The sequence below is a fragment of the Pteronotus mesoamericanus genome, unplaced genomic scaffold (genome assembly GCF_021234165.1).
Source record: "Pteronotus mesoamericanus isolate MK-2021 breed Mesoamerican mustached bat unplaced genomic scaffold, CSHL_Meso_final contig_164, whole genome shotgun sequence".
Taxonomy (NCBI): Eukaryota; Metazoa; Chordata; class Mammalia; order Chiroptera; family Mormoopidae; genus Pteronotus; species Pteronotus mesoamericanus.
Window position 1 is genome coordinate 20,853,400 of NW_026555065.1, and position 17,228 is coordinate 20,870,627.

At 36.6% G+C, this 17,228-nt stretch overlaps 1 protein-coding gene and 2 pseudogenes across 2 annotated transcripts in view; all 3 read right to left on the reverse strand.

Annotated features, from left to right (window-relative positions):
- The window catches only part of GOLM2 (golgi membrane protein 2), a 104,212-nt gene that overhangs the window by 81,919 nt on the left and 5,065 nt on the right, over positions 1 to 17,228 (reverse strand). The window lies entirely within an intron of this gene.
- LOC129064286 (60S ribosomal protein L35a-like) lies at positions 9,283 to 9,791 on the reverse strand (annotated as a pseudogene).
- On the reverse strand, positions 12,760 to 13,800 carry LOC129064285 (60S ribosomal protein L31-like; annotated as a pseudogene).

Genomic DNA, 17,228 nt, shown 5'->3' on the forward strand with positions numbered 1-17,228 from the left:
CCAAGAGGAAATGATGAGTAGGGAATTAGATGGCAAGCCTAGAATTCAAAAGAATAGCCTGAGCAAAAGACAGAAATTTGGAAATCATCAGTGTGTAGATACTTAAAGAGGTGGCAGGGCTTGAGTGTAAAGAAGAGGTCCAAGGACTAAGCCTTGAAGCCTCATTTGAGGATGAACCAGAAAAAGAATAAGAAGGAATAGCCAAGGGAGGTAGGAGGAAAGAAAGCTACATTTCCCAAAAGCCAAAATGAAGAATTTGTTTCAGGGAAGAGGAAGTCAAATGCTGCTCATAGGTGAGATAAGATGATGACTGAGTATTGACAACTGGACTTAGCAACATTAAAGTCACTGGTACCTTAAAAAGGACACTTGGTGGTGTGGCGGGGGCAAAAGACTGATTACTGTGTATTTAAGGGAATGTGTTTAAGCTATTCTCAATATAGACTACCAGAGGAATTTACTTTCCAACAAAAATCATTCTACTCAAGGCCAAAATAAGGTTAGAGCTTACTTCCTGTGAAAGCTAACTCCACTGGTCATAGTCATTACTATCAAATAAAAAACTTGATGGTAAAGTCACCCCTCAGTCTTCTGATACTAATTTTCCCTCTACTAGAAAGCTTGCTTCAGTTATCAGCATATAGAATGAGTATATGTTCTAGATTTTCTAAGGGTTCCAATTTAATATACTTTTGTTCTGGTAATAAAGGGGAATACTTATATGTGCAATTATTTTATGCTACTATAAGGGTTTCTATATTAAAATCCTTTCTCAAAAAATAATTGTTTTCACACAGGGGCTGGGGAGAGGGGAAAAGGAGACTTTTTGTCCAATGGGTATAGAGTCTCAGTTTTGCAAGCTGAAAAAGTTCTGGAGAGCTTTACATAATAACATGCCTACAGCTAACATACTGTACAATTAAAAATGGTTAGGATAATAAATTTTATGCTGTGTTTTTACCACCATTTAAAGAAAATTCTTTCAGACTATTTTCATTTTGGAAAATATGTACAGTATGCAGTTAGCTCAAATAAATCTCTAACTGGAAGTATTCCAGGAGTAAATTTGAGAAGTAAATGTTTCTTGGTTGGATAAGGGGCACCATTTAATGACGTACAACCTGTAAAAAAAAAACTTTCCCACTAAGATGTAAAACAGTTGCCTCCTTTCCTCCAGCAAAGGCAAGGGATACTATATAGCATTGGGGCAGCTTATAAACTATAAGAATGGGTCATGTATAAGTAGAATGCATATAAGCACAAAACTACTTTGTATGGAAAGTTTTTTATCCGTATTCTTTAGTCACATCCTCTTTCAAGTTTTTTTCTAGGTCTTTTTAGTTGTTTCTCTAGTAACTGCTCTTTCCTCCCATGATTTTAGGTGTTTTTCTCTGAATCTTTCTTAAACTTACATCACGTAATGAAAACTGAACAAAATGTTGCTGGTAAGAAAAGACTAATTATGTAAAGGTCTAACAGCATAATGTTTAAAAGAACAGTCTCTAAGGTTAAATTGCCTGGGTCTGAATTCAGAATCCATGACTTATTAGCTCTAAAACCTTGGCATACTGCTTAACTTCTCTTAAGCTTCAATTTCCTCATCTGTAAAATAAGAATATTAACTGCCTCACAGTGTTGTTAAAAGGGTTATATCTGAGATAAACAAATCCAACAGTGCCTGGCACATAGTTAAGTGCTTATAAATGTAAGTTGTTATTATTATTATTTAAAAAGGTTGTTTTAAATTTAGGCTCGTAGTTCATACCTAAACTTCTGTAGTAACATATTTCCTAACTGATCTTGACTTCAATTTCTTTTCTCCACAATTATCCTTCATACTACGCCCATGATTATCTTTTCAAAATAAAAATTTGTCTATATTGGTAATGGTTTCTTAAATATGACACCAAAAATATGGGCAACAAATGAAAAAAAATATATAAAATTGGATTTCATCAAAATTAAAAACTTTTGTCATCAAAGGACACTATCAACAGAATGAAAAGACAACCCATAGCTGGGAGAAAATATTTGCAAATCATATATCTGATAAGCGTTTTTATCTAGAATAAGTAAAGAACTCCTACAACTCAACAAAAACAAGCAACCCAATTCAAAGATGGGCAAAGATCCTGAAGAAACATTTCTCCAAAGGAGATTAAAAAAATGACCAGTGGGCAGATGAAAAGATATTCAACATCATTAGTCGTCAGAGAAATGCAAATCAAAACCACAGAGGGATACAACTTCACACCCACTTAGAAGCTTGTTATTTAAAAAAATAAAAAATAAATAAAGTATGTTTGACAAGGATATGGAGTAACTGGAACCCTCATGCATTGCTGGTGGGAATGTAAAATGGTGCAGCCAATGTGAAACACAGTTCTATAGTTTCAAACATAGAATTACTATGTGACCTAACAATTCCACTCCTAGGTGCATACCCAAAAGAAATAAATAGAGATTTAAATAGCTCCTTGTATCTCAATATTCAAAGGAGTATTACTCACAATTGCCAAAAGTTGGAAACAACTCAAGTGTCCATCAACAGATGAATGAACAAACAGAATGTGATATATTCCATACAATGGAATATTAGTTAGCCATAAAGAGCAAGTACTGATACATGTTAAAACATGGAGAAATCTTGAAAACATTATGCTAAATGAAATAAGCCAGACACAAAAGGACAAACAGATATGATCCCACTTATATAAAGTATCTAGAATAGACAAGTTTGAGTTCATAGAAACAAAAAGTAGAAATAGAGGTTTAGCAGGGGCCAAGGAAGGGAGTGAGTTATTGCTTAATAGGTATGGAATTTTTGTTTGGTATAATAAAAAAGTTCTGAATATGGATAGTAGTGATAGTTATATAGCATTGTGAATGTACTTAACATCACTGAACTGTAAACTTAAAAGTGATTAAAATAGTCAATTTTGTTGTTTATATTTTACAATTAAAAAACAGTAAGAGTCTAGCCCTACATATCTTTATCAGTAGCCACAAAATCCCTTCCCTCTCACCACCAGTGAAGGTATAAACATACTTCCAAGCTTTCCTAAGTTCATTTATGATCCTCCTGTCCTAACCCCTTTCCAAGTTTGATAAACTAGTCTTTATCCACTGGGATTCATCTTCAGTAAACCCTTTCTATTCTGACTTCCTGAAGCAGTTAATCAACTTTTCCTTTGTACTTACAAGTCCTTTTGTAAATAGTTCTACTATAGCATTTAATCACACATTATATTGGGTTGGCCAAAAAGTCCATTTAGATTTTTCCCTAAAATAAAAGACACATTTTTCATTTTTGCCAACAGCTTTATTGATTTGGATATTTTGAATATGTTGGCTATATCCCCCACTATTCTAGTAGGGTGCTGTTAAACATCTTCCAATGCACAAGACAGCCCCACAGCAAAGAATTATTCTGCCAAAATGTCAACAGTACCAAGAAACTTCACAAACCACTTTTGACACGTTTGATCAGTCATAGCACCATCTTCATACACTGTGCAAATATTTTTTTAGTGTTTCAGTGGCATTTTTACCTTTCTTGAAATAATAAAGCAAATACACTGAAAATGTTGCATCTTTTTCTTAAATGCATTCTGGTATGGCAGCTGTCATAATACAATCCAACAAAATCGTTTCAAATGAAGTTAAAGACAACTGAGCACTACAGGAGCCATTGTACGGAAAAAATGTAATGTACTTTTTGGCCAACCCAATAGATTATTTCTCTATGTGTTTCCCCATTAGATCCACTCCCTTGAGGACAAGTATTAAATCTTGTCATCTTTCTTCCTCTAGCACCTAGAACATAGTAGATACTCAACTTTCCCAAATAAATGATTTATGCATAATGTGCTCTGAAAATTCATAAAGCATTATTATCAGTAAAAGGATTTATTTCATTTTACCCTTTGTGAATTAACTTCAAGTTAGTTTCCAGCTTATAAAATAAGTCACTGGTGCTACACAACATATAAGATAACTCATTTTTTTTTTCATTATAACCCATTAAACTAATCCCAGGGTTTTCTTCATTTAATTTCAAAATTGAATCAAAAAATATTTTTGAGTTTCTAAATGAAGACAATACTAACTAGATGGACTTTCATGCATTTCAAAGAAAGGATACATTCTATGTATGCTAGAAAGATGAGTTGATAATGCATGGTCTTGCATCAGAATATTTTTATTATGTCTTCCAGAAAAGTAGGATAACCAGGTATGTGGATAATATCTGTGGTAACCCTAGCACATATTTATGCATGCTCTGGTTAAGACCCAGTGCAAACTGCTGAATCATTCATCAAATATTTACTGAGTGCATACATAGCACATAGTGCCAAATATGTGTTTACAAAGTTTAGATTAGATTTTTGTAGTCAAAAAATTCACAATATAAAGGTGAGAGACAGGAAAAAAGTAGATCCAATATATATGTGGAGATATGGTCATTCATTTAACCATTTTTAACTTGGTGTGAATCAGATACTCAAAACATATGCCAGGAACAGTGGGAATACAAAGATTAATAGAACATATAGCCCTGCTTGGCTCACAATTTAGTTATGGAGAGACAATTATAAATAAATAATTACAGTAATTAACATTGACAACTCTTCCTCAAAACTCTTTTCCCTTGGCCTACATGACACCACAGTACCAGCTTTTTCTTACTCTTTCTAGCTACTCTTTCTCGGTTATTTAAACCTGCTCCTCCTCTACTACCCTTATATGCTGCAAGTCTCTCTTTTATATATTCATCATCTCACTCTACACCAAAGCCACTCCTATAACTTCGACAACTATTATAGACAAATCTGTTCTTAATCCTTCTACTGAGTTCCAGAAGTTTATTTCCAACTGCCTACTTGTTATTTCATAGACTCCTCAAACTCAACTTACCTAAAATTGTACTCTTCTCAAACTAACTTCTAATCTAAGGTTCCTACCTGAGGTCACAGCACCACCATCAGCTGGGGTGGACACACCAGTACCAAGGGCTTCCTCTTTGACTCTCCATTACCCATCAAATGTATTACAAACTCTTGTTAATTATATTTCTCCCCATTTCTGTGCTCAAATGACCCAGCATTTCTCCATCAAGGTGTTACTGGCATTTGGAGCAGGAGAGTTCTTCAAAGTTGAGACTCTCTCCTGAAAAACAGAACATCTAGCCTTTCAGGATCCAGGCCTAAATGTCAATAACACTACCCAGTCATTAGAACTAACCAAAAGGCCCCCTCTGAGGCTGGTAATGGCCAGGTTAAGAATTATACTGTGTTTAAGTTGAAAACTCCATAATCTTTCATCAGCACTATTAAAATGTTTTTAATAAAAACCTTATAAATAATTATTTTCCTACATCAACTTTTTCTTTGTTCCAATCATCTTTCTATTCTACAGCCAGAGTAATGTTTTAAGCTCAGTTTGATCAAGTAACTCCTTTGCTTAAAACCCTCTGATGTTTCTGATATTAGGAGAAACGACTTAGTCTTTCACCATTAAAAATAATGTTAGTGGACAAGATGGCAGTGTAGGTAAACAGGGCTCACCACCTCGCACAACCACATTAAAAATACAACTAAACTATAGAACAACCAGCATTCGGAACCATGAGAAATGGAACAAATGGAAGTCCTACAACCACAGAATTAAAGAAGAAACCACATTGAGACTGATAGGAGGGGCAGTGACATGGAATGGTATAGTCCCACACCTACATGTGGCAGATAAAAACTGGGAGGGATATCTCAGCAGCCAGCAGTCCCAGTCCCACAGCAGGCCCCCCATCCTGAGTTCTGGTGCCCGGATGATGAGTCTCCATAACTTCTGGCTGTTAAAACCAGCAGGGATTGAGACTGTGGAAGACAGAAACTGCTGGAATCCCAGGCAGTTCCTCTTAAAGGACCCACTCAGAGACTTACTCAGACTCATTCCCTCTGCGCTCCAACACTGGGGCAACAGATTGAAAGGGTTCAGAGACATATGGAGAGGAACTAAAGTGTCTGGCATCAGAGCAAGAGCTGGGAAGCAGCTTTCTCCCAGACAAAACTGCTGGCAGAGGCCATTGTTCCTTTTCTGGGCCCTCTCCCTTTAGAGACACAGAGCCAACAGGCGGGCACCATATCTGAGACTCCACCAAGCTGGTTCACACTGTTTGCCCCACACTGTGATTTCCAGAGGACCTATGCCACTCAGCTTTCAGGCCTACGCAAACTGTTTCTAGTGCCTTTTCCATATGAATAGCTTGTCTTGGCCGATGCTTCAGATTTTCTTAATTTCTCTCAAACATACAGCATTTGGCTTCAGCAAGCCCTATATCTCTTGCTAAGTGGCCCCGGGCCTGGCACTAGCAATAGCTGGCCTTGGTTCACAGCATGGCCTCTCCTGGGCACCTCCAAGCCCAGCACAAGTAACAACCATCTATAGATCACTTTTTAGGTAATCCTGTGTGACCCCAGACAGAACACAGGCAGTGGCTGACCTTAGACGTGCCAACAGCAATCAAAGCTCAAGTATAAGAGAAGGGTATTCACAGCCCACATAGTGGATGCACCTTGAGTACCCAGCTTGGGTAACAGGGGAGGCTATGCCAATGGCCTATAGGACAATTATTACATTAAGTCATTCTATCAAGCCTGGGAAATGGTAGTCTACCTAATACATAGAAATAAACACAGGGAAGCTACTAAAATGAGGAGACAAAGAAACATGGCCCAAATGAAAGAAGAGATCAATATCCTAGAAAGGAGCTAAACAAAATGGAGAAAAGCTATCTATCAGATGCAGAATTCAAAACACTGTTTAGAAGGATGCTCATGGAATTTAGTGAGGACCTCAACAGCATAAAAAAGATAGTCAGAAATGAAGGACACACTAATTGAAATAAAGAACAATCAACAGGGAATCAATAGTAGAGTGAACGAAGCTGAGAATCAAATCAGCAACTTGGAAAATAAGAAAGCAAAAAACAACCAATCAGGAAAGCAAGAGGAAAAAATAATCCAAAAAACAAGGATAGTGTAAGGAACCTCTGGGACAACTTCAAGCATACCGATATTCGCATCAAAGAAGTACTGGACGGAGAAGAGAAACAGCAAGAAATCGGAAACCTATTTGAAAAAATAATGAAAGAAAACTTCCCTAACTTGGTGAAGGAAATAGACATACAAGTCCAGGAAGCACACAGAGTCCCAAAACAAGATGGACCCAAAGAGATCCGCACCAAGACACATCATAATTAAAATGACAAAGGTTAAATATAGAGAATCTTAAAAGCACCAAAAGGAAAGCAATTAGTTATCTACAAAGGGGTCCCAATAGGACAGTCAGCTGATTTCTCAAAAGAAATTTTGCAGTCTAGGAGGGATTGGCAAGAAATATTCAGAGATGAAAAGCAAGATTTCTCTGAGCAGCAAAGCTATCATTTAGAATCAAAGGACAGATAAAGTGCTTCCTAGACAAGAAAAAGCTAAAGGTGTTTTTCACCACCAAATCAGAATACATGAAATGTTAAACGGTCTTCTTGAAGATCAAAAATATGAACAATAAAATGGCAATAAATACATACCTATCAACAATTGAATCTTAAAAAACAAACTAAGCAAATAAGTAGAACAGAAACAGAATCATAGATACAGAGAACGTTTTGATGGTTGCCTGATGGGAGGGGGCATGTGGGATGGTTGAAAAAGGTGAATGGATTAAGAAGTACAAATTGTTAGTTACAGAATAGTCACGGGGATGTAAAGTACAGCATAGGGAACAGAGTAGCCAAGGAACATATATGCAGGACCATGGACATGGATCATGGTGTGAAGATTTCCTGAAGTAATGTGAGAGGGGCTAGGTGGAGGGGGGACAAAAGGGGAAAATTTGGGACAACTGTAATAGCATAAACAATAAAATATAAAAAAAGAATGTTAGCTGAGGAGTTTTGGTAGCTACCCCTTATGAATTTGATGAAGTTTCCTTCTAGTCTTATTTTGCTGAGGGTTTTTAAAAAAATCATAAACAGGTATTAAATATGACAAATGCTTTTCTGCAAGATATCCAACTTCACCTGGCCAGTACAATAAGACAAGGAAAAATAAAATAAAAAGCATCCAATTGGAAAGGGAGGAAAAAACTGTCTTTATTTTGCAGTTGACATAATTGTGTGAAGAAAATATATATGTATATATTTTAAAAGTATGCATATACACATATACATATTTATGTATATACATACACATATATTTTAAAAAGCTATTAGTAAAGTGTTTTAGTGGCTTTTTTTGTAGATTCCTTAGAATTTCTTAGATTCTATTAGTCTTAGAATTAATTAGTTCTACTTCAGGGAAATGATCAATACACAAAAATTAGTAGCATTTCTAAACAGCTGCAAAGAACAAGATGAAAATGGAAGTAAAAATAAAACTCCATTTCTTGTAACATCAGATACATGAAGTATACTCAGGACTAAATATAATGAAATATATGCAAGTCCTAAACCCTGAAAATTATAAAATGTTGTTGCAAGAATTTAAAGAAGACCTAAAAACAGATATACCATATTCATGGATTAGAACAGTCCATATTAAGATTCTAATCACTCCATGTTCATTTATAGAATTATTACAGGTTGAATTGTGTCCCCATAAAGATATATTGAAATCCTAACCCCCCAGTGCCTATGAATGTGTCCTTACTTGAAATAGAATCATTGATGATGTAATCAAGTTAATATAAAGTTATACTGAATTAGGGTAGGTCGTATTCCAATATGACTGGTATCCTTATAAGAAAATAGAATGCTACATAAAGGGTAGGTAGGGAAGATAACACCATGCACAGACAAAGACACAAGGACATATTGGGAAGACAGCCATGGAAGATGAAGACAGAGACTGGAGTTACGCTGCCATAAACCAAGGAACACTAGAGATTGTCAGAAGCTAAAAACCCCAGTAGGAGTTTGACCCTGAAAACATCTTAATTTTGGACTTCTAATCTCTAAAACTGTGAGATAATAAATTTGTTGTTTTAAGCCACCCAGTTTGTTACAAAAACCTTAGGAAACTAATAGCATAGTGAATATTAAAGTTATTTGATTTGTTGATGAAATAACCACTTTTATATAAAAATATATAATTATTTTGTTTTTTAAAATACAGGTATATATGTTAAATACTGTGTGGTAAATAAAATTTACTGGAAAGAGCAAGGGCTTTTAGAATCAAACAGATCTGAGTTTAGAATTCTGTCATTCTCTTACCTCTCTTAAGCCTGTTTCTTCATCCATAATATAAGGATTCATGAAATAAAATTCATTTTTCACTTTCATAAAATAAAATCTTGTCCAGTACAGAGTTTGGCATTAATAATGTTGGTTTCTTTCTTTCCTGGATGCATTGATACAATTGATCTTGAAGAAATTTGGTCCCATATTATTTTTTTAAATCCACTTTTATTTATTTACTTTTCATTAAGTAAATCTGTGAAGGGCACAGCATTATACAGGTTCTGTATCCAATGGCCTTAGCAGAAAGGTTGCTTTGGAATTTAACACAAACAATTCCATTGTTCCCATGGGTATGGGTTACCTTTATTACTTTGGTTTTGTTTAGTTTGCCATCAGGAGTCACTGTGTCAATCTTTGCTTTGTACACATAAGCACATCTCTTGCCTAGACAGAATTCAGTTTCATTTCAAGCATAAGAGCTGTGCATTCCCTGGTTTGGGAGACCCTGCTCATAGCCAGCAAAAATGTCCTTGGACCACAGTCTTCCAGACATATTTGTTGTTATACAAGTCCTGTTCCTAGCAGGCCTCCACAGGCTCCAAGACGGTGGACAGAGTTGTATTGTGATCTTAAAACCCAAATATATTAATTAAATTGTCAAAAACAGATTGAGCACTTTCTGTACTCTGTACTAAAAAGATCTTAGAAACATGACCCCACTTTTCCTTTATGTCTTCCTTTCTTGCTTTTTTATATTTCTCTACTTTCTTTTGCTCCCATAAGGAACAGAGTAATCTCAGGAGGTTCCATGGAGCTCATAAAATGAACTGATTCTTGAAAAATGATGGCTTTAGTTATGCAGAGAAAGGGTAAAAGTACATCCAGGGAGCTTCCTTAAACCCACTTGATGAAGGAAAAAAAACAACTGGAGTATGGCATGGTCTATCTGTCCTCTAAAGTGACAGGGAGTACTTTTTGAACTGTGACTTCATTAAGCAAGCAGAACTACTTTTTTGTGGATGAAGACCTAAGTTTTTCTTCATTTTAAGTTCTTCCTTGGGAGAGAATTAACATTTCCTTTGACTTAAAGTCTGAGCTTCACTCTAGGCACAGGATAGGCATGCAGGCACTGTGCAATGATTTTTCTCATAGTGCTTCGAGGTTCTCTTTCTGATTCCTAATTAACTTTATCTAACTTTGTCTTACTTTTCTCTGGCCAAATAACTCCTTCTTGGAACAAGTTGCTTCACAACTTTTGATCAGTTGCCTCATGTGTGGGATTGTTTCTCCTGTGCCTGATTCTTTAAATTTTTCTCCCTTAGCTTCAATAACACATATTTTCTCTAATCTGTCTCTCTCTCACTCAATGTTTATATAACCAGTGCTGCCATCCTTAACATCAGTTTCATTTCCTCATTAATCAGATACATTTGAGTTCCTACTTTGGGTCAGTTCCTGTGCTACATATTGTGGATACAGCAGCAAATGAGAGACAGATAACAGTATACGTGATATGGAGCTTACAACTGGGCAGGCAATACAGAGGAGGACCTAACCTAGTTTAAGGTTTTGTAGGAGACATTCTTGAGAAGGAAAGTTTTAGTTGAGTCCTTTAAAAAGATTAGGCTTTAGTGAGGTAAAGAATGAGTGAGAGGTTTGGAGCAATAAGAAGCTTGGGAGATATAAAAGGGTTCCAAATGCAGGGCATGCTATGTTTCAGAAGCACTGAATAGGGGAAAGCAGGAGAGTTTGAGGATCTAAAAGTTCATATGTGGACTGGAGGGAGCGAAAGGGAGAATAATATTGGATGTTGGACTGCAAGGCTAAAGTCATACTGAGAGAAAAGATTTGTGAGCTATGGTAAGGGCAATAGGAAGTATTGATTGGCTCTGCCTCCCCCCACTTTCATTGCCATGTGTTAATTTTTTTTTTAATCAACTTTCATTGAAGTATAATTTACATTCAGTAGACTGTTTTATTTAAACAATTTGTTGATTTTGATAGCTTCAAATCTCTGTGTAACCACCACTACAATCACAATATAACACATTTTATTTAAACTTTCTGCCCCCTGTCACCACCCTCTCCTTATTTCCTCTTGTCCCTTTTTCATCCCTCCCTTACCTCTGGCCTCAGGCACAACTCTTCTGTTTTCTATCATTATAGATTAGTTTAATTTTTCTAGAATATTAAATAAATGAAATCATAAATATGTATTCTTTATGTCGGGCTTCTTCCATTCAGAATAATGATTTTGAGATTCACTTATGTTGTTGAGCATATCAGTAATTCAATCCTTTTGATTGTTGAGAAATACTCTGTTGTATCCAGTAATATTCTGGATTTATCACATTTTATTTATCCATTCACATGCTGATGGAAATTAGAGTTTTTCCAAGGACCTCATTTGTTTGTGGGGGGGAGGGGTGGCGGCGGGGGTGGTGTGTGTGTGTGTGTGTGTGTGTGTGTGTGTGTGTGTACGCATGTGTCTCTATAGCTACTATGGATATTTGTGTATAAGTCTCATGTGGTCATGTTCTTACTTCTCTAGGGTAATACTACCAACATGTGAAATGGCTGGGTCATACGGTGGGTATATAATTAACTTTATACAAAAATACTAAGCAGTTTTCTAAAGTGAGTGATGTATCATTTTATACTCCCACAGCAGTATCTGAGAGCTGTAGTTGCTCCACACCCATACTAATACTTAATACTGTCAATCTTTTTAATGTTAGTCATTTTAGTAGTTGTGTTGTGGTGTCTCATGGTGGCTTTAATTTGCATTTTCATAATGACTAATGATATTGAGCATCTTTTCATGAGCTTATTTGCAATTCATAAATCTTTGGTAAAATGTCTGTTCAAATCTTTCACTCATTTAAAAAACTGGGCTGTCTTATTATTGAGTTGTAAGAGGTTTATATACAGGATGGGGCAAAAGTAGGTTGTTCATATGGAAAAATAACATAATAATTAATAATAATACAAGAATAAACTTTTGCATACCTACAACTGTAAACCTACTTTTGCCCCACCCTGTATATTCTGGTAAAAATTCTTCTCAGATATATGTATTATAAATATTTCTTCCAATCTATGTCTTGCTTTAAAAAATAAATAATGACTTTTGAGGAGCAAAGTTTTTAATTTTGATAGTCTGATTCATCATTTTTTTATCATTCATGCTTTTTGTACCCTCAAAAAAATTCCATGCCTATCCTAAAGGCACAAATTTTCTCCTGTGTTTTCTTCTAGAATATTTATAGTGTCATCTTTTACATTTAGGTTCATGATTCATTTCAAGTTAATTTTGTATATTCTGCAAGGTAGCAGTTATTGTTCCTTTTTTCCCCCATAAGGATATCCAGTCAGCACTGGCTGGGTGGTTAAGTTGGTTGGAGTGTCATCCCACACACCAAAAGGTTGCAGATTTGATTCCCAGTCAGAGCACATACCTAGGATGTGGGTTCAATCCCCAATCAAGGTATGTACCAGAGGCAATGGATCAACATCTCTCTCTCTCTCTCTCTCTCTCTCTTTCTCTCTCTCTCTCTCTCATCAAATCAATAAACATATCCTGGCCAGTGTGGCTCAGTTGGTTAGAGCACAGTCACATAGACAGAAGGGTCATAGGTTCAATTTCCAGTCAGGGTACACACCCAGGTTGTAGGTTTGATCCCGGTCGGGGCACACACATATGAGAAGGCAACCAATTGATGTTTCTTTCTCATATCAATGTTTCTCTCTCTCATTCCCTTCCTCTCTCTCCAAAAAAGCAATAAAAATGTCCTCATGTGAGGAATAAAAAAAAAAATAGATACCCAGTTCTTTCAAAAAAATTTTTTTGTAAGTTTTATAATGTTATTTGACAATCAGCATTAGTTCTCATCCACATTAACTGCTTGTAGATATTTGAAAGTGGTGGCAGGTATATTGATGACCAACGTATAGAGTTTGGTGAATCTTCATCCTTATTACATTTTCTGGACAACTGCACCCGGATACAGTATGTGACATTCCTTATTCCTTTGGCCCAGATGGCTTTGTTGAGCCTGGTGTCAATGCACACATCTTGAGTTCCCATCTCCTTCATGGAAAATTTCCAGATCTCTTTGAGTGCCTGAGGAGTACATTTCTTAAAACCCACTCCATGGACGTGCTTGTGGATGTTGATGGTGTACTCTCTCGTCACTACTTTGGTAACAGCAGAATGGCCCTTCTTCTCCTCGTCACTCTTCTTTGTGGGAGCCATTATGCTGGGCCCAGGTTGGAAAGAAAGGGCAACAGGGATTGTGGGAGAGGGAAAGCAAGGTTCTGTTTAAACATTTTTTTGTTGAAAAGACTTTCCTTTCCCTGTTAAACTGGTTTGGCATCTTTGTCAAAAATGAAGTGACCATATGTATGTGGGACTATTTCTGCACTCTATTCTGCAATAATTTATATGCTTACTTTTTCATCAATGCCAACTGTCCTGATTCCTACATCTTTATATTAAGTCGAAATCAGAGAATATAAATCGTCCAACTTTCTTCTCTTTTTGTAAATTTGGCTATCCTAAGTTACTGACATTTCCATATATATTTTAGAATCAGCTTGTCAGTTTCCACCAAAAATAAGAAGTCTGCTGGAGTTTCTATTGAATCTTCTATTAGTTTCCTCGGGCCACTGAAACAAAGTATCACAAACCTGGTATCTTAAAACAACTGAACTTTATTCTCTCACAATTCCGGGGGCTATTAGTCCAAAATTATGTTGTCTTTAGGGCCATGTTCTCTCTCTTGAAGTCCTCAGGGGAGGGCCCTTCTTTGCCTCTTTCTTAGCTTCTAGGGGTTGCTGGCAATCCATCAGCTTGCAGATATATCACTCCAATCAAGGCCTCCACCTTTACATGGCCTTCTTCCCTGTGCGTCTTTGTGTATCAGTGTCCAAATTTTCTTATTAAGGATTCAAAACACTGGATTAGTGCCCACCCTAATCCAGTAACCCATAATGCTGCATCAGCACTGAAGACTATGAAGAACTCAGAGCAAATATTTTTAAGTATGGTCTTCCCTCAAGGAACTTAAAATTGAGTCAAGAAGACAATAGGTTAGTATATAAGTTGCTGTTAGTAAAAAATGAAGAACAAAATTACTTAGTGTCACTCAAACAATAAGTATAAATTGTGCACAAAGAAGGAAAGGCATGTTCCAGGTCAGAAGTCCCAGGGAGCTTTATGGTGGGCATAGATCAGATGCTAAAGATTAGTACAATCTCTTGGTAGCAAAATTGGTAGAAAAGACACACAGGAAAGAGATAAGGGGCTATGAGTCAAATGGCAGGAACAAAAGTACAGAATCAGGAATTAACATGACATGAAAAGCAGTGGGTTGATAAAATTAAGCAAAACAAACTGTCTGGAACACAGTTTGGGTCAGGAGATAGTAGGAGACAAAGGTAGCTAGAATTCTGGCTTGATGCAGTGAATGATGCAGCCACTTTGAAAGTAAGGTTTGATGAATTTCAGATTTGCTTAAGGGGAGAACAGACTGAAAGAAATACTGACCAGGACCAGGCGACCAGTTGGGAAGCTCCTGCTCTCCTTCCAATCAATGCTCTCTATTCTGCCACCAGTGATTTTTCCCCAATTCAATCAATTTCTCAACTGCATGTTGGATTACTAAATATGAGATCATCAGGAAACCAAAGATGAAACCAAAATGTCTAACCTCAGTCTTAATAATGGTTGCATGAGCATTATTTATAGGGACCAAGAAGGTAGGAAAGGGATATAGTTTGGAGAGGAGATATGAGTTTTGTACGATTTATGAATAATTTGAGGTAGCAGTTAAAGCTAGAGTTTGGCCAGGTTATATGACAGGTGTGGGAGAGACAAGGGCAGGAATCATAATGCACAGTATATTAGAAGAATTGTAGAAGGATGATCCTCAAATTACAGAGTAACAGCCAGGCTTGAGGGAGTCAGCTAAGACAAGTATGGGAGGAGTTAACTAAGGCTAACCTAAAATGGATCAGGAAATGGGGAAAAAAAAAAAAAGTTGGACAAACAGGAGCAAAGGGTGAAGCAGGGAGGCTGTAGCTGGGACTGGATCTTGGGCCAAAACACAGATAGAGTCTCATTCTGAAGAGAAGACAGAAATAAGGAATTAGCTGTAGAATAATAATGGCTAACAACACTTACTGAACATTTTTTTTTTTTTACTATGTGGTAGGCATTGTTCTGGGCATTTTAATGAATTTATTCATTTAAACTTCAGGAAAGTAAGAAAGAACTATTATTGTCTTCATTTTGCAGATGAGCAAACTGCAGCATGGAGAAGTTAATTCGCCCAAGGTTATACATAAACTAAATGGTGGAGCCAAGACTGAGCCCATAGTAATTAATATCTACAATGTGCCAGGGTCTTTAAATATATGTATTTGGTACATGTATGAGTGTTGTATACATACACTAAAACATGCGCACACACATACATATACAAACACACACACACAGGATCTTTTTTTAAAAAGCACTATGCTTCTCATCCTCTTTTCCAGCACATGACCTTTTTCCTATGCATCTAAAAGTATATACTGCCTCAGGGGAGATTATGAATGTTAAAGCGAAAAGAGGTCACTTACTGTTTAGCTTCAAACCTCAAAACTGATTTTTGTATTTGTAATAAAGCAAAAATTTTGGGAAGGACTTTTCCTACATTCTAACAGCTCCTTTTATTTATCAAGAGCTTGATCTGGCCCACCTAGACCACATAGCTTTAGTATAATATACAGGTAGCTAAAATTCAAGTTAGAATAAGAAAAATGTCCTACATCTAGGAAACAGAAGAAAAGGCCTTTCTGACAGAAAAAGGAATGAAAAAACAGTGTGTATGTCATGAATTTCCCTTGTTATGGGCAGAATTATGTTCCTCCGGAATCCATATATTGAAGCCTCAAACCCTAGAACTTCACAATGTAACCTATTTAGAAATAAAGTCTTTAAGAAATAAAGTCTAATTACATTGAAATGAGGCCATTAGAGTGTGCCCTATTCCAATACAACCGGTGTCCTTAAAAAAAGAGGAAAGGGCCCTGGCCAAGTAGCTCTGTTGGTAAGAGTGTCATCCTGATACTCCAATGTTGTGGGTTTGATCCCAGGTCAGGGCACGCACAAGAATCAACCAATAAATGCATAAATAAGTGGAACAACAAATTGATCTTTCTTCCTTTCTGTATTCCTTCTTTCTTCCTTCCTATCTTTCTTTCTCTAAAAATCAATAAATAATTAAAATAAAAAATAAATTAAAAAAGGAAGACACACTAGGGATTTGTATGCACAGATGGATAACCATGTGCTGACCAAGCTGCAAGGGTATGGCCATCTGCAAGCCAAGGAGACAGGCCTCAGAAGATACCAACCTGCTGACACTTCAACCTTGGACTTCTAGACTCCAGAATTGTAAGAATATAAATTTCTGTTGTTTTTAGCCACCCAGTCTTTTGTATGGTATTTTGTGTGGTACCCCTAACCAACAAATACATCCCTTTAGGCTATAAACCTTTAGGGGAAAGGCAAAAAATCAGGTGATCGCAGATCTGTACAGTACCTAGGTAGGTACTATGATCCCTATTTTACAGATGAGAAAATGGGCCCAAAGTGGTTAAATAACTTGCCCCAAGTCACATAGCCATAAACTGAGCTGGAATTCTAACCTAACTTGCAGCCTTCAAAGCTTGAAATGTTTTTTATCAACCAAACAAGGTAGAACCACTCCCCACTACTAAGTTACCTTCTGGAGGGTCCCTTGTAGTACAGGCTTCCCCCACTAGGTGAGTGTTTTAGGAACCCATCTGTAACAGTGTATTAGCTGGCCTTGTTGTGAGAGGTTGCATTTGGCTTCAGTGAATTTTTTTTTAAGACTCTTTCAACACATTTGCCCATTTCATGATGGGATATACAAAGGCACCTGTCCACACTGTGCTGACTGAGTGTTCAGGAGTTTTT